The sequence below is a fragment of the Onychostruthus taczanowskii genome, unplaced genomic scaffold (assembly GCF_017590055.1).
Source record: "Onychostruthus taczanowskii isolate IOZ18803 unplaced genomic scaffold, ASM1759005v1 scaffold52, whole genome shotgun sequence".
NCBI classification, from domain to species: domain Eukaryota; kingdom Metazoa; phylum Chordata; class Aves; order Passeriformes; family Passeridae; genus Onychostruthus; species Onychostruthus taczanowskii.
This window is the reverse complement of record NW_024502791.1, coordinates 1176113-1195232: the sequence shown is the minus strand read 5'-3', so window position 1 is coordinate 1195232 and position 19120 is coordinate 1176113. Positions and strand designations below refer to the sequence as shown.

Here is a 19120-nt window from a genome sequence, read left to right as displayed (position 1 = left end):
TAAACCAGTCCAAAGCTGCCTTCAGACAGCTCACTCACACCATGACAAGGGAGGTTCCACCTCACACCAACTCTCTAGTGACCCCTCCAGATGAATCAGAATAGAAATTGACAAGCTACAGCGGCATTCTCAGATGAAGGGAGGCTGGCTGGCTGGAGAGTTTAGGATGAGACACACAGGTCAAACAAAAGTCTTCAGGGATTCAAAAGCTCATGTTTCCTGCACCACTCCTCCTTTAAAGATTGCAATGAATTCTGTCAAATTCAAGTGCTCAAATCCTTTCATTTATTTTACTTTTATGAGATGTAAATCTAAACCTGATTTAGAATTAATTGCACAAGTGATTATAAACCATTTAACTTGGGCACAACCATAAATTCCTGGCACTGAAGTCTGATTGTGCAGATCCCTAGCCACAAGAATCTCTCTTCTAGTACCATCACTGTTCATGTGGAGGAGCAAGAGTTTCAGAGCTAGAACAGAAACCACAACACTGTGGCAAGCCCTCCACAACTTTTTTGTTTCTCCTGCTTTTGAAACGAACTGCCTCCTGTTGCTTTGTTTCTTTGCTGATTTTGGAAGCCTCATTGGGAACTTAATTTTGTGCATACATAGCCTTCATATCATTTTCCAAACCTTCAGTGCCAATGTTCATTCTATGGCTCTTGCAGTACACAATCACTGCTTGCAGAATGGCCTAAGCAAGTGGGTACTGCAGTAGTTTATGCTTTATAAAGTTTTCTCAAGGTTTTGCTTTTTGGGTGTTTTCTTACAAGAGGTGATTTAAAACAGAAAGGAAAAGACTGGTTTTCATTTTTTTTAAAGTTCAGCTATTTCCTCCCCCCCCGTTTAATACTCTTACTCAGAGACCATGTATGACAATACCTCGTAGAAAATTGCTCCTGTCCAATAACATGCTCAAAGTACTCCTTTGCCAGAGGCATTCACTCATTATATAAATCAAACAAGCATACAAAAACAGACAAAAAGTGACTGGTAATGCCCAGTGAATTTCTGTGCTCAGCTAAGATGATTTGGTGCATTGCATGCAGATGTCAGGTATTTTTATAAAGAGCTCTATTGTGCAGGGCCCCACCACTCCTCCATCGCTCCCAGCACTCCCTTAAAAGGGGGGGCAGTGGGCAGACAACCATTCCAGCTGGGCTTGGAACCTCGTCTGAGTCAGGAAAACCACAGCTCATAAGCAAAGAGGAAGCATAATGTTCTACAAGGACAAAACATTAGCAAAAATGTCACTCAGCCCCAGTTCCACATGTTGGCTGCCACGGCCTCTTCCTCCTAGCATGCCCGATTGATATAAATTCCATCTGCTCAGCAGCCAAGTGACAGAGAAGAAATACTGGCATCTGGTCTCTATTGCTGTCGGGTTTTTGTTCCATGTTAGACCTTAGCTAGAAACATATGAAGAAATGAAGGTGCTGGCAAGCGACTAAAAGGCTGCACTGGCACAAATGAGACTTTCTGATGCTTTTCACACTTCACTTTGGATTTTTACAGGCAAGAAGGTGGAGGAGACTTGATAAACTGAGTCTGGAGAGCCAATGGGCCTGGAGGTCATTTGGTGTTTCTAATTTTTTTTTTGAGTGTTTAAAACTGTAAAGCAAAACAAATTTTTTTTAACACAACAGAAGGTAATGAAGTCACACAAGAATGTTGCTCTTCAGCTAGGCTTTTTTTCTCCTTCTCTTAAACATCCACTGGTTTGGACGTGATCCACTAGCACTTTATATTCTCCTGAGAAGCAGCTGGAAAGTGCCAAACCACTAACTTTTTTTTTTTAACCCCATTGTGTCCAGCAGAAAGCAACTAGTTCAAACCAAAGAAAGAGAGCAATAGAGCAAACCAACAACATGCATAACTGTCTGAGAAATCATGCCTAAGTGGTTTTTTGAGAGCAGCTCCTGAAGAGATAAGGGAGACTGTGAGTCAATGTGATTGCATGTGGATGTGGGTACATTTAAAAATTTCTCTGAGGAATGACTCCTCACACAAACAGAGGTGCAAGAAAAAACAAAGGTGTGACAGAGAGGAAAGTAAAAAAGAAAATATATTGGTAATAAATTAGACACTTTTCTCTTTGACCAACAACAACTGGAGCCAAAAACTTAGGAAAACATTTTGTACCTAAAGGGATCCACAAAACAGCACAGGACAGCTTGTCTGCAGTAAGGTAAAATATTTCTAAAATTTGAAGTGGAAATTGATTATTCCAAATCAATACAGAATCAATACAGAATTTTATTTTTTTAGGAAAAAAAAAAAAAAAAAAAAAAAAAAAGCTTGTTCCATTTATCTATGAGCCTCCAGCCCCTGTTGGTCTCATGATTTTCTCTGCAATACAGCATCTTTCTCTTTTTTTTGTGACAGGACCAGAAACTGACAGAAAGAAATGAAGCGAGTGAACAGCTATCAGAGCGACATTATAACACCAATGAGAGAGAACACATGTAAGAGAAGAGCTCTCAAGAACATATAAATATATAATAGAGCCCTGGAACACTTAATAATTAATTGTGAGGAAGAAGCTTTTATTTCAGCAAAAAGAAAGGCTTCTAAACAGCAACCCCATGAGAGTGGAACAGTCCACTCTATTGATGCCCAAAAGGCAGTTCCATGCCAGTTCTTCACAAGGTGAAGTTCCCTTTTCATACTTGGCCAGGATCACTTCAATGCATTGCCTGCACTGCATCCTCAAATAATGTCTGAAGTGGTACCAGTCTTCTGTGGTGATTCCCTGCCTGCATTGGAATTACTCCCAGCAACTTCAACGGGCTTTGCACCTAAACCAATAAAGTCAGCAATCTAATTTCCCTAGTAGGATAATGAGTATTAAAAGATGCCATAACTAGGGGTCAAATATTCCACTGCTGGTTCACCTCACTGAAGTGCTACTTTAGGGAAGTTAATTCTGCTAAGTTAGTGTTCCTCACTGGATATTATCACTCAATTTGTAACCCAGATGAAAAGCCTTCAGTACACATGTGAAGAATCAGTGGTGCTCATCGATTAATAATGTGCCTCCATAGAATCAGTAGTTTTGACTATTACAAAGAGTTTGAAAGAGCATTCCACCTCCAGGTCTCTTTGCATGGGATATCTCCTTCTAAGAGCTGTCATTTAATCACCATCCAAACAAACTCAATACAGGAACTTTATCCCAATAATGCCTTGCTCAAGGCAATTTTCCAGTGCCACTTCTGAAGAAAAATTCTGCTTTTTACTGATGTATTAGAAGGCCAGGTTGGATCAGGCCCTGAACAACCAGTTCGAGTGAAAGATGTCCCCACCTATGGTAAGTACTCTTGCAAGTAACTTTACATTAGCAATTAATTAAAGCTCAATATTCCAAATATCACCATATTAATTGCTGTTAAATGGTGCAAGCTGCTTTGTCCCTGTTTCTGCTTAGGAAATAAGCAAAGCAGAAACTGTCTTTGTCCAACAACTAAAAAAGTAATGTGGCAACTACCTATGTATCACTCCAGAGCACCTCTCCAAAGCACTACCCTTGATCATGGGACCTGACTCTTTTTTGCTTTGACCCTAGTGATTTCCTGTTCACAGACTGCAGAGCTTAGCATATTATTCTCAAAGGACTTAGTATTCTGCTATGTAGAGTAATGGAGTAAAAACATAACCTTTTATAACAAGGTGTCAACCAACCTCAGCTCCATCTTCCCTCTCCTTCCACTATATAGCTAGATGGTAGACAGCCTCAGCTGTCTTTTTGTACAGATTTCTGGAGGATGGACATGGTTACTACCACAGTAAAAAGAAAGAGTAAGACCAATCTTTTAGCATTAAATGGAAGTGTGCACATACTTACTACATAGAATACTTAAAAGTAACTCCAGGGTTACACTTTCAGTGAAATCAACATGGCTGAGTGAGACTAAAGACAGTTTGTAAGGTGTCTCACTGTCTGCAGCAGACAACATTATACTTCCCGAAGGCAAGGCTTGGCGTGCAGCCAACGATGAGAGGGGACAATTGAGCTGCCTAGCGCTGGAACCACCAGCGCAATTTCCCGCAAGTCAGGAATATGAAACAGCACAGCTGCTGGGATGAGTGAATAGCTGAAGGAGCTTATGTGAGCTTCAATAGCAGGCAGGAGCAGTGCTCCACTGTGAATGACAAGTGATGGGTCAAATCACTGGGGAGCTACCGATGAGTTATTAATGGTGACAGGTACACTACCTGGGAGACAGGTTGAGAGGGGAAAAAGATTATTTATAAGCGAATAGTTAACAGCTGTACCCACTGCTAAGCATTACATGGATGCCACAAACTGTAGAATTCAAATCTTGGGTTATTCAAGCACGAACAACTGCCTGTCACCAAACTGCAATGCATCGGTACAAATTAAGGTGGGAGAGACAAGACGAGGCTGCAGCAATGCCTTGCTCAAGTAGGCAATGTCATCACAGAGTGCAGATAAGAGTGAGAGAAGGGCTGAGATAACCATGAGGTGAAATATGGTTCTTAATAATAATGATGAATTTGCAAGAACAGCTTTTTAATTTTTCTTGAGGGCTTTTGGAAGAGAACAGATGCTGAATATGTCCTGTACTGACATGAATAAATGGGGGGAAAATATAATATGCAAAAGAAATATTTTCAAAGAAGTTTTCTTTTGAAATGAGAAGTAATGTATTTCTATTGTGGAGATAATTTCTTCTATCTCCACTCCCCTCCCAGGTCTGAAAGACACATTGTTGAGCTTATAATATAATGTTCTTACAATACCTACAATAATATAGTCACCTAGTTTTTTCCCAAAGGAATGAAGCATTGTAGTAATGAGTATATTATAAGTGGCCTGAACAAAAACCTTTGTAATCTGTTTCTCTAGTACAATTCTGCACCAAAAGAAGCAGGGAATACAAACCAAATAAAACCCCAAAACATCCAAAAACCCTAAACACACAAACACCCCTCCCCGCCATCAGGAATTTGGAAATGTTTTCATAATGTGAACATAATCATGAAAGAAACTGGTTTTGAGTCCTTTCCTATTCCACTGCAAAGATATATCTCTGCAGGAACTGCTTACATGCAAGGCAAAAAACCTCAGAAATCATTTTATGGCTTTTCTTGTGGGCTTTTAATGCAGTAGGAGAGTTAAATACCTGTAAGATCAGCCAGGTCCCAAGACAATAAGCAGGTGGTTCACTCACTTCTAGGTTTGCACAAAGCACAGGCTGGAAATCACCCACTAGATATCTGAACAGAAACAACTTTTCCCCGCAACAAAATGTGCCAAATGAAAAATCTTAAAAAAAAAAAAAAAAAAAAAAAAGGCGAAAAATGAGGAAAAGCATTAACAAAATACATGCTTAAGCTTAAAACTTTAAAATTCAGTTTTTCTTGAAACAGAGTCTCACACAGACTCCAAAATGGTAAGGAAAAAAAAAGAAGACTATTCAGCAACAGCTGGGTTCCTCCAAGGTATCCAAGGTAGAGGGAGAAAGGTAGAGGGAGAAAACTGTTTATATCTATGGTTACTGCCTTTTCTCATTTCTATGCCACAGGGACACTGTGCTCTTGCATGCTCTAGAGGAGGGAGATATGTGAGCCAGAAAAGATTCACACTTTAAAAAGCTTCTAAGGCTTGAAAATATAAAGGCAGAAACTGATTCAGCACTGTAACTGTTTTCAGGATTTAGTCCAAATCTTTCAGTTTTGGCATTCCAAAATGAACATCACTAAAAGGCAAATAGTGCTCTGCATGTGTGTGTTGGGAGTGGATGTGATATTAGTCAAGCTTACTCATTACTTGCTTTCTGATATTCATAATATTTAAATATTTCTCCTTCTCTGTTTCATTTTGGTTCTTATGGAAAGCTGCTATGATTCCTCAGTGTCTGAACTTCTCACACTGCGAATCAATACTTAAATATATCGTCAAAGCAAGTGTGATAGTTACATTTTATCTTTACAATTGATAATTATTTTTATTAAATACTATGCTTTGTGGAAACTGCTTTTCACACAACTTTTGAGCATAAAAGAAACACAACATCCTTTTTAAAGTTTTAGTAAGAGGTTCGGGAACTGAACATTATTTGAATTTGGCATTCGTATAATTCTGAAAATACCACACTGATTTTCCTAGATATTGATTAAATCTTTGTTTCTCGTCCATCCTACATTTTTTTTTTTATGTTTAAAAGTCATATGCTAGAGGACCTAGTCTAAAGGCATAGGAAACCTAAGTCAAATTTCAGAGAGTGAAATTTGAAATGTTAATTCCCAAAGCTTTACTGTCAAAAAGCATGGAATTTACAGTGAGCAAGGTGAGCTTAGTTTTGATCTCTACATTTCAATTAAACAGTGCCTTACTGCACAGTTTTTTCCATTGGTTACAAGCAGTTTGCCTCTGAATGAGAATTTTCTTTCTTGTATTCATAGATGGAAATTGAAATATCAATTTCTTTAATTTCTCTTTAGGGGTGGGTCTGTGAATTTAGAAGCCTGTGTTTTGATACCCAAGCTTGCATGGAGATAAGTGCCTGTTGCTGTAATGCCTAAAAAAATAAAATTTTAACTTGTTTTTAAAAAATGTAAATACAAAAAGAATAACTTCAAGGTTTTGTTGGCTACCTTTCAGAAAAAACAAACCAAAAAAAAAACCCAAACAAGCAAAGTCAGCAAAATTACTGTAAAGGTTATAGTGCAAACCATGAGTGTGTTTATTTTTTGTCAGTCTACATTATTTACTATGTATTGGGTCAAAATTATTGCTGTAAGGATTATAAAGAACACTGTAATTTTTTCAGCTCTGCACACCAAGTCCATCCACCAAAGCAGGTCTCCTTTTTTTCCTCCAAACCAAATGTAGTACAATTTGTTTTTGGATTCATTATAAGTTTTTGAGTGACACAAAGGACAAGCTGCCAATAGAAATAAAAAGCTAGGATACTACGAAGGAGAGCTGGTTTCTAAACATGCCAAAGTTTGTTGTAAATGTAACATTCAAGGACATTTCCCTTCCCTATATTGGATTCTAGATGTGCTGTGCTCCTCATGCTACCACAGTTCATCATGTATTAACAAGTACTTCAACTATTTTTTCAAGCCTCCTCCTCTTTTTCACAGAAGCTCTTTGGTAAATGATGTCCACATGTTTCAAAGGGAACAGGAATTCATACCTTAATTTGTATGTACTACATAATCAGGTCAGCAGGCTGGTCAAAATCTTGGCTCACTGTGCAGCCAGAGTCAAAGAGTTGTGCTCTAGGGTGGCCTAGAGCCACCCAGCTAGAGGGAAAGGAACTGGGGATGCAGCAGCTATCCACGGCTGGCCAACCGACACTGGGGAGGGGATGGCGGGGAGGGAAAGGACCTTCTGCTCACCGTTATTTTTACACCCACCCCACAAAATTCCAGCTTGAGGCAAGGAAGGGAAGGGAAGGGAAGGGAAGGGAAGGGAAGGGAAGGCAAGAAAAGAAAAGAAAAGAAAAGAAAAGAAAAGAAAAGAAAAGAAAAGAAAAGAAAAGAAAAGAAAAGAAAAGAAAAGAAAAGAAAAGAAAAGAAAAGAGCAACCTGGACCAAATAAGTTAAGATCTTTAGGGAGACTTTAGGGAGACTCTAGACATCATGGGAAATGCCACAACTGATTTGGAGACCTCAAGATGAGAATCTGCTTTATTAGTGAGTCTCCATTTGTATAACATACCATAAACAATCTACAGCTTGATTTTGAGAGATGTAATACATGTCTGTGAAGAAACAGATGGAGTCTACTCCAGTGAAAACAATTAACAATAAAGAAAGAATCTTTAGAAGTCTACAAATTTTAATTAAAACATACTTTCTTGTACAGTTCTTACAACCTGTTCTTCATTTCTTTTCAAGAAAACAGCAGTGTGTACAGGAACAGAACTGCTATGTGACCTCAGCTGACCTACATACATTTACTAACACCCCAATTCAGAAAAACATGCAAGCATATGCTAATTTTAAATATGTGAATAGAAGATTGTTGAAGTCAAGGGTACTAATTGTATAAAGTTAGGTAAGTTCTTGTGCATCTTGCTAAATCAACAACCACTTTCTGATTGTGTCTGAGCAATCCTCTGGGTAACATTAAGTTTAGCTCCCTATGGCTTTCTATCTCTGCAATAAGCTGAGAACCCTTTGGTTTGCATCTTTCTAACTTCTTTCGTCCCTGCTTCTCTACTGTAGTTTCTTTGGTGCCTCAAAAGAGATGTGTTGCTTTTTCTTCAGTATGTCTCTCTACCACCTGGCCACACACACAAAGCATTCAGAGACTTCATAGATTTCCTTCCCATATCTTGAACTAATATCAAAATAGTTATAAAAACCATTTTTATACAAGTTCTGATCATTTGAATAGCTAGATAAAGGCAAAAAAAGTAGGACTTCATACAGTGCAGTAGCTACTGAAATTCAAATAATATTATCTTGTATGAACTGAAGGTAAACACTGTGCTGAAGTAAAAATGGGTACCTTAGTAAAGAACTTACAAAGTGCAAGAGCATAAAGCAGACTGGTGGTGGGGGAATGCCTCACAGACACACACCTAAAGACTGACGTAACTACTACTGGAAATTCGTACTGTGCTTCTGAAGTTATTATCAAGGCATGGGAGTATGTGTATAATTTAATTTTGAATTGTCAGGTTGAGGCACTTCTTAAGCAACACAAACTGGAATGATATTAAAATTCTTCAATGTGCTTGAAAGCCTATAAAATAGTCCATTGCACTGGTACATCTCTCATGCTCCAAACAAATCTCCACATTGATACAATAATCAATTCTATGCTAAGGTATTATGTTTTCATTGAACTATTTCATCCTGCAGGTTAATATTCACCAAAAAAAAAAAACAAACCAAAGAAACTAAAAAAATTTTGGCTCATCCAAATCAATTTGCTAGCCATATGTGGCTGGGGGAACACAGGCTTCTCATGCCACAGGCCCCAAATGAACACTGGAAATGACTAGGTCTGAGATTGTATGAATGCCATAATGGGCTGCTCTTCTATCTCTGCACAACCGCATATCTGGTCAGTTGTCCCAGAAGAGCTTCTTTCATTCTCTAGCATCCAGGTTCTCTGCAGCCTCACAACAAATACAATACTGTGAGCAATCTGCTACAGGCCTTATTAATTCCTCACTCTTTTTGTACCAAGAAACACATCTTTGCCTCCAGCTTTGGCAGAAAATTAATGTCATGGGTCTTATATCCATTTCTTCACAAACCTTTGAGCCTACAAATGAGAGAGAAGAGCTCTGCTTTGCATCCTATGGTACTGTTTGAAATGCTCCTATCAAGAGGAAACAAGTTCCCACAAGGAAAGCAACCAAATCAGTACTAGTTAAATTCTCTCACCCCAAATTTAGTTTTATTTTATTTTATGAAATCCTTTCTAAAAAGGATGGCTTAGACAAAAGCATTTCTGTGGATCACAACATTACATACTCAGCATGAACGGAGCAAGTTTTCCCAGGCATTGCCCTAACTACTTCTAAATAGTCTGAGAGCTTTTAATGGAAAGCCTGGTGCAACATAAGCTACATTAAAAGCAACCTGACAAGTGGCCTTATTTCTTCTATTCCTGTTTGTCAGCACCATATGTCAACTTGAACACCCACAATCCAGAATGCATGGATAAAAATGTAATTATTCTAATTCTACCACCATATCTATATCATTACTCAAGCTATAGAGATATAAACAAATCCAGCAAGCTGACATATACTGGGCCAGCAGTTTCAAAAATCTACTTGTCCTACAAATTACTTCCTTCTGTGCGGACAACTGCCAGTCAGTAACAGAGGTTTCCACACCATTTTTCCACACCATTTCCAGCAGATGGAATGTAAGACTCCAGGGTGAAATTCTGGTAAGATTCATCATGAAGAATCCATCAAGACTGGATAGAAAAAGACATAACTTACTGTACTATAAAAGATAAAAATGAACTAATGACATGGAATCTTCCTCTTCAATAATAAGATTATTTTTTAAAAATTTACTGAAATTACTCAGTTCCAGTGATGGTGATGTTTTAGAATTTGACTAAAGAATAATCATAATTACACATTCTATTTCATTAGAGCATCTCAAAGCACTTCATAAACATTAATTAACAACATCCAAGTATAAATTGGGATGATTAGAACATTTTGTTAAAGCTGTGGGGGAGAAGGAAAAAGTCAAGCTGAAGCACAAAGGACTTGTGAAGCAAGTTAATGTATTAGAGCCAGTAGAATAATACATGTTTCCTGGATTCAAGCTAAGTATTCAAAATTCTAGAACATGGTGCAAAATGACAGGTAAATCACAGAAGATTTTTCCGCACAGGAAAGAAAAGTAAATTTCTTAATTAAAATATGGGAGTTAATCTTCATTACAATCAAAATTTACTTTGATAAGTAAAAGGGGGTTGTCTGTCTACATTCAATGCTGTCCACTTACTGCCTAGAAGGCAACAGTAAGTGTTCATGACATTTACCCCTCCTAATAAGAGTCACTCACACTTCACTGTTATTCCTTGTTATTGGTCAGGACAGGCACTAGCACCTCATTGAAAGATCAGTGCTGCAAGGGAAAAAAGTCCCCTTGAGATCCCTTGGACTTCAAGAAAAACAGTAAATCAACTGATGCTGGACAGATGACAAGTTTGATTCTCTGTGGCCCTTCTTGATTCCTAAATGTCTGTGGACCTAAATTTCCTAAGTGCCTGAAGTCAGGGCTGACACACAGACAATCAAAACCACATCTAAACTCAAAGCAAGAGGTTTCTAAACTGGAAAAAGTCTTAAATCCATTTAAGTGTCATGGTCTGGACTCCATACTCTCTGATTGAGTTAATCTCCATTGATGTGTAGCTGAATGGTTAATATCACAACCTTATCACCTCCAGGACCATTATTTGAATTCAGCCCAAGGTTCTCTGCAAAGAGAGTAGCCTATAAAAAGCAGAAGTTCTAATCTCTGAGCTGCTTTTTGTGAGAAGAATTATGTTAATTCCTCGGATTCTTGGCACAGCCCACACCCCTCCACAGGCACACATGTATTTCCCTTCAATCGATAGTATTACGCCCTTTTGTTTTCTTTATTTTGTAACAGGTCACTGCATTTCCCACAAGAAAATTGAGGTGTACAGTAACCCCAAGATCCTGTCCCCAACTCAGTGGTCATATTTTTTTGACATAGTGCAGGATATGTTCTGGTAGAGCCTTCAACATGGCATTGTCAGCAAGAAAGTGATTTTCCAGGCTACAAGAAAAGCCCTTCTCTCCCCTCCCTTCATCCGCAGAGAATCAGTCTCAGACCCTGAGATTTTTGTCAAAGACATACACAATCACAAACTATAAAAAATATAAATACAATTTACAGATTGTGAAAGTACATGTATATATGCATAAATATTCATATATATATGCACACACACACACACACACATATATATACACACATTCATACATATTTGAAAGAAAAGGATTTGTGATCATAAATGGTTAATAGAAATTCAACCACATTCTGAAGCAAGAAAGCTGGAAATAGTTTCCTCCTTGGCTTACCTGCCAAGATCCAAGTTCAGAGCTCTGTTTCTTCTGAAATGCTTGATGGCATCACTCACACCTAAAACAGCCTAGGGAATGAACTATTCCTCCCACCTCCTTCATTCTTCACTCTGCTTTGGGTGTTTGTGATTTCATCAGCTATCACAAGAGAGACACAGGATCATGAACTCAAGCCTTGGCAGGTGAAGAGATTTTCAGCTCCATTTTAAAAAGCAAGCACACATGGTCCTGGCACATGCCTGACAGACCTTCACTAACAGACATTTCCATGCTCTGCAGTCTTTTAGCTGTGTGAAAAGTGTATCAGTAGGATCACAGCTAGTAGGATCACCCTAGTACTGTAAACAGTCAGTACACATTCCAAGTAGAACAAACACACCTACACAAAAGTCTCTCTCTCTCTCTTTCTCCCTTTTTTTTTTTTCTTTTTGACTGACAGCCATAAATGTTTTCCATTAAACGGCCACCTTTACATTTCTGAGCAATGTGAAGCACTATGGCTATAAAGGCTAACTATTTCATAGTAGTCATTAGGAACTAGCATGATGCATACTGCGGTTGATCACCAGGGGTTATACAGCCCTCTGCTTCATTACCCTTGCAAGATGCAAGACACAGAGCAGCAATAGCACAGCTCTCCAGCTGCACATATTCTGGAAAACCCAATGATCTTTGCATGTACTGAGACATCTGTTGTCACATAACTTTTTCTGCTGGCATTCAGAAGTGTCATCAAGCTGGACTTTATTTTTGTTGCTGCTTGGTTAAAGTGTGAAGCATGATAAGTATCCTGATGTAGTACTAGTGTGATCAATAGTGTTACTATTAGAGGTACAGCCTCCAATAGTGTTACTATTAGAGGTACAAAAAGCATCAGAGAGATGTTAGGCAAGATAGTACAGCTACAGAAAAAATCTGAAAGTACTTCACACTACAGAAGAAGTGGCATTGCTTTGCTCAAACACACAACAATGCTTCCTATCTCTCTTTTTAGTCTTTTAAGGTTTATCTGAGCTTTTCCCACCCTCTGTTTAGGGCAAAGATAGAATAGTCACACCTAGATTAGAACAGCTAAGAATACAAAAGAGGAAGGGGCATAGAAGAGAATCTCTGTTCCACAGAAGTGTAGGGGAGTCATACTAAACTGACACATGGGGGAGAAGAGAAACTCTTCCAGAGTGTCAAATATTAGCATACAGTGATGCCATGGGAGGAACAGAACACTAAGGAGATGAACATCTAACAGATCCTTTTCATCTTCTTGTGCTAAAGAGGCAAAATCAAAGAACAAGAGAAAGTGAAACTAAGGTGAGGCTGAAGAAGAGAAGAAGTAAAAAACAGGGGGGAAATGGGAGGCAATGACAAAAGAATAAGGAAGTTGAAGTGGAAAAAGAAGAAGGAAGGAACAAAAAGGCTCAAAGAAAAAGAAACAGGCAGAGCACATACAAAAGAGACACTTTTAAATCCTGTTGTACTACAGAACTAGATGTCTGGACAAATGTTACCCAACTTTGAGTCTTAGTTGCTCTGAGGGCCCCTGCTGAAAAACTTCAGAACTAAAGAACACTCATGAGTATTAACAATAACTACAAGGAAGAAAAGAAAACACAAGACAGAATTGTATCTAACAAAGCTAAAAAAATGTGTTAATCTGTAACAGGATAACTCTCTTCATTAACAAGTAATTAAATGTGGGTGGCAGTTATTAAGGGTAACATAATCTTGTATGTGAAAGACTTATGTTGTACTGTGGCTTTGTTAAAATCTTTACCAGATAAACTTCTTAATCTTTATCTGCATCAGTTTTACAAGTTTGGGTTTTTTTTTATAAAAAAGGCATGCTACTCATAGAGGCATGGAAACACCAAGTGACTGCTCTTTAAAAGGCATGGAAATCCTCCGGTGGCCACAGATAAAAGAGTGTAAAGTATTAATTAAGGTATTGGCAAATAGACCAATGAGGAAGCAATGCCAATAAAATAAATACAAAACCTTCAGGAACAAATTTTCTTTTTTATTATTCATATGTGTAACTGTCAATTAACATTTGCTGGTTTGCAACAGTCAATTTTTTTAAAAAATTATTTAGTTGCCTATTTCTCTTAATTTTCTTTAACAAATAATATAGCATACCAACATTTTAATGGTGTTCTTGTTGTGGAGACAAAAACAGTAAAATCACCTGACAGTACTTGGGGAAAAAAAAAAAACTGACAGAAACTTTGCATGGTTAGTGATTATAGATAGCAGACTACATTGAATTGAAAGTATGATATCATCACTACAGGAACCTGACACTCCATGTCTACACTGCAAATGCTCATATCAGAGCTTCTTTTTATTTGTTTTCTTTCTAATTTTCTTTATGTTCAAGCATTGGAGGCAGTTTGACATGCTGTTAAACGAAATAGTCCTTGTACTTGGGTTCTACAGCAAATGTTCAAAGATCTGAAAAGGCAAATGATTTCAGACAGAAAAGCTAAGACTCTATAAAGTCTCTAAAAGAGGTAAGAGTGCAACAGAACCCATTCTTTCCTGAAATCCTCCACAGACAAGTCAATGGTGGGCAATATTTAAGTTTAAGAACAGTAGCGCAATTTCTATCTGTGCATATGGTTAATATTTAGAAGGTGAAGTGATAAGGGATTACTTTGAGAAAGAAAAGAAATTAGGAACAATATTATTAAAGATGCTCAAGTTTCTTTCTTTGGCCACTAGCCAAAAGGATGTAAAAATGGTATGAATGAATAAACTAGTGGTGGCAAACTAGTACAGAAACCAAATTACCTATACTACCAATAAAAAACATGTGTTACAAAAATTTGAGAAACTGTCAAATATAATTGACAATATTAGTTATACATATGCTGACATGTCAATCATATATCAATATATATCAATATATGTGAGCATGTAGTTTGAATGTACATATAGCTAATTTTTCTTTTAAAATCTCAGAATTGAATTAGTTAAACACTGCTATGTATTTAATAATTTCAATGAGTTTTAATTAATGGGATTTTGGTTTTTTGAAAAAAATGTCTTAAACTGCCTGCACGTCCGCACTCTGTGTCCTGAACCATGTATACCTTCTGAGAGCATAACTTCTTAGCTGACTTCTTGCTTAACAGTTGCTTTAGGACTACAGAACTGGCACAACAATGGAAGACTAGACCAATTTTCCCAAAGCAGAAAATTATATCTAATAATTTTGGATTTCATAATTTTTCAGTATTGATTTTGCTACAGATGCGACCTTCACTTAGGATTAGTGATTCCCCCTGGCAATGTCCAGTAAACAAATTTTTATGAGTGAATCTCCTTTTGGATCTATAAAATACCCATAGTCTTCCAGCTGGTTTTAGTTTTGACTTTGTTCCGTGTTTTTTATTTTTAAAAATTTCTCATAGCTGTGAGCGGCACCAGAGAGTCTGGCAGCTAAGACATTGCCTATGAGCTACTGACTAATCTACTTTTTTCAAGGGCATGATGATAAGAATGGGACTGCTAGGTCTAGACCATTTTTGCTAATTCTGCCAACGTTTATTCTGTGCCTCTGCTTCCTTCTTTGTATTGTAAAAACAATATATATTTTCATCTTTTACACTAAGAGAGTACAACTATTTGACCACAAAGCAGTTTAAAGTGTTGAGCTGTTACTCAAAACACTGAATCATTATTTGCACTGAGTCAGTTTATGGCCTCTAAGCTGTAATCACATGTCCTGTCTTCTGTAGCTGGACCAGTGTAAAAGCTGAATGCCCCAGCTGTTCACTGCTAGTGGCATAATTGCTCTCTAGTCCTTTCCTCTCAGAATAATGAGTGTTAACTTCCACATATTTAGAAGGAGGATTTTTCTAACCTGGTTTGTTTAAAGAGAACTTGGCTAGGGAGCAATTACACATGTAGCTACACTAGCAAATGGATGGGGTAAAGTATTCTTCCCAACCCTCTGATCTCTGATGGATCATACAACAGCTGGCAAAGTTACTTCTTCTCTCAGTTTAGCTGGAATTAAACCAGGGTTGGAGACTCACAGTTGAGCTGTTCTTTACAGAAAAAGTAACATCATTCAAATCAATAGAGTGACTAGTCATACATCTCTGAGTACCATTTGCAGTATCTAACCCAAAACACCCACTGTTTTTGACAAAAATAATTTTCTTGTCATGTAAAAGACATGGGAAGTTAGGTGTTCCCAAAAGAAAAAACTTACAGGCTCACTAACCACACACAGGTTGATACCAAATACAGTAAATTAGTTCCTTGAGGTAGAAAAAACATGCCTAAAATCTGAAGTACTCTGAATTCCTATGGAGCAAACACAATCCAGAATGTTCCTTTATAAAGTTTTTTTGAGGATCAGTTCTAAAGATGAGAGAACAGCTCCTCTCCTAAAACATTAATTCTGTGACAGTCTGATGAGATTGGTCACCAAATTGTCACTAACACTTCATTGATAGACATCTATTCACTAGGAACTCGATTTATTGCATGGAGGCCAGAGAATTTTGCCAGATCTTAATGCCTTTCAGCCATTACTGGCAATATTGTGACTGTGCCCAAATGTGAAAGGTGGTGTTATCAAATTATCTCTGCAGCTTTAGGGTTCCTTGACTTCCTGCACTCTATTAATGCGTCCACTGAATGAAGGAATAAATACTGCATTTTTCTCTGCCCGTTGCTTTTTAATTCGCTATTTGGAAACATTATTAGTCCAAATGAAGGTATTATAAATAATCCTACCCACTGTGCAGCATTAATAAACAACTGTTTTTCTCTTGTTTCTCCAGTGGAGCAAACCATGAGCTTTTTCTTGAAAGTTACAAGGAAAAAATTGTGACGTTTGCAAGGAGGTTGTTCATTTGGTTCGTTGTTGGGGCTTTTTTGGTTAGTTGGATGGTTGGTTGGTTGGTTGGTTGGTTGGTTGTTGAAATCATCTGACAACAGTAATTGATTTTGAGTGGATACATCTACCCTCCCCCTTAAAACGCTTCCATTTCGAGAAAATGTTAAAATATTTTAACACTTTCATCATGTTGAGGGCACATTCAGTACAGGCGGATATCTTAGACCATCCCAAAGCATAAAACTCAAGTTTTGTGCCAGCTTTACAAATCTCTTGCATGGTGGTTAATTAATGAACACTGGAACTCAAACCTGGATAAAGTATCCTGGAATCTGTTACAACCATTACCTTTTTCTATTCTGTTACTTCTCTTAGCCTGTGCTACTAAGCTTCCTGTTTTTCCTCCCCTGAGGAAAAAACAGGAGAACAGTGTTATAGATGATTCTGTAACGTTACAAGTGTAAAATATTATTTTTACTAGGTTATGCTTCTCTAACTACACTACCATAGTAAGCCTTTTCCTACAGATATCTATTTCTGCATTTGATGTACAATGAGTATGTATGAATCTATGGTAAATTTACTAGAATTGACTGCAGTTAGATTGTAACTTAGGTGGGTTTGGACAGACAAGTTATAAAGAACTATAGTTCCTGACTGAAAGTCAGATGTTCCTCAGTTCACTGCATGATAACCTATCAACAGTCCCACAGTTCATGGTACTCTGGATGATTTGTTTTGGTACTTGATATTTTTGATACTCCTGTACGATGCTTACAACATTTTATTCTGAGCTTTCTGTATGCAAAAGCTGAGTCTGAAAGCCTCAAACAAGTCTTTGAAAAGTTTCAGTCTATAATTATAAGCTTCATGGAACAATGCCTTTTGCCCAAAGGAGGCATTACCTGTATGCACTTTTATTGTGCTAGTGTTACTACACATTCCCTTTCAAATTTCCCTGCATACTCCTTTTCTCCTTTATAACAGATGCTTTCAATAGAGCTATTTTTAAAGACATTTTTATTATCATTGATTTAATTCATTTTTCCAACGTTTCTCTGCCTGTATCTTTTACTAAGAATTCTCCTTCCCTGCCATATACTGAGTTTTCTAGCTTTAATGTAAACAAAATGCACTTTTTGCCTAGAGATCCTGTGGAGATATTCAAAAGCCATCTGGACATGGAACTGGACAAACAGTTTTAGGTGGCTCTGCTTGGACAGAAGGTTTGGACAAGATGACCTCCCTTCTAACCTTGAGCAGTGTGTGATTCTTTGAAATTAGACAGCTAAATTAACAGGGATGCTCGACTACACACCTATCATAGGTCTTCATTCACTCATTAAGAAAATCCACAGTCGAGTGCTAATGAAGTCAATATGTGGCAAGTCTGCAACAGCTGCCCTTAACTTTCACTGATAATTGTTCTCATTTAAATGGCATAATATTCAATATACTGTTGTTGAATATAGTAATGGCAAAATTCATGCCTTGGGGGCTACAATGTGACTGAGTTTTAGCTGGATAAACTGAACTGTGACCTAATGGGGTTTTTCAGGCATTTACACCTTTCAGATTCATAGGTCACAGTCTCAGTCTGTATAAACAACTATGTAATTATATTACAAGCCATTCTTGCATATATTGAGATCATTCCAAAAGATAGTTTAAAAAAAAAATCAATATGAGCATGATTCAACAGCCTTTAAAACAAGAAAAGTACTGATTTCAGTCAGTCTTCTTGTCTATAAGAAACAAACAATTACATTCCATGCTTGGAATATATTACCCCTAATTATTAATCACATTTAGAAAGCAGGAGATTTGTAATATAATATCTGAAAAATTATGTATTTTTTTACATAAATTTCTTTACAAATCAAATTTCTTCAGCCCTCCAAATCAGTAGCATTCAGAATCCAGGAATCTAAAATGTGAGGCAATATGCACATTATCCCAGTACATATCTCTGTGGATATCTCTCACATATCCATCTTAATTACATATATTATATAAAATGTGTAAGTACATAACCATACATTTATATCATACAAACATCATAGATATCTGCTGTACAAATATGATGGATATATCCTTATATGTTAGTTTTAGACTGGTAATGGAAAAAATGGATTCTGTTCTATTTGAATAGGTATAACAATTAGCCTTTACAAAATAGATGTCTGAGAGAACCCTGAAACAATTAAAGAGCTCCATTCCATATAAGTCCTAACAAGAATAAAAATATTTCATTATTAAAGTATAAATCTTTTTAGTTCTCTTTCCTAGGGCTGTTTTAAAATTCAGTACATTTTTCTGTGAAAATCCAAAATATAGAGCATTTAAGAAAATATTTACAAGTACAGAAGGTGAAGTTTTCCATAGAGTGCACATATGGCTAATTTACCTCTTCCACACAAAGTACAGAAACCAGAAGACAAATTAAGAGAGAGAGTCAGAATTTCTCACAGCAGATATAAATCCTGTATTTTCAATAAAGTTCTAAGCATGCTACCATTGCCTACAAAATAAAGCAATAAATCAGCAAATAAATTTTCAAAGTTTTTTAGGCATGTCCACTTGAATAACTGGATGCATTCTAGATGATGAAGAGTTCCTACAAAGTTAACAGCAATTAAGAGAATTCAGAAGTATGTAGTATTAGGTTATTAATCAGAAATAGACTTAC

The 19120-nt window shown here is 37.2% G+C and overlaps 1 protein-coding gene across 1 annotated transcript in view; it reads right to left on the bottom strand.

Moving 5' to 3' along the window:
• BNC2 (basonuclin 2) overlaps nt 1-19120 on the bottom strand; it is a 324625-nt gene that overhangs the window by 76012 nt on the left and 229493 nt on the right. The window lies entirely within an intron of this gene.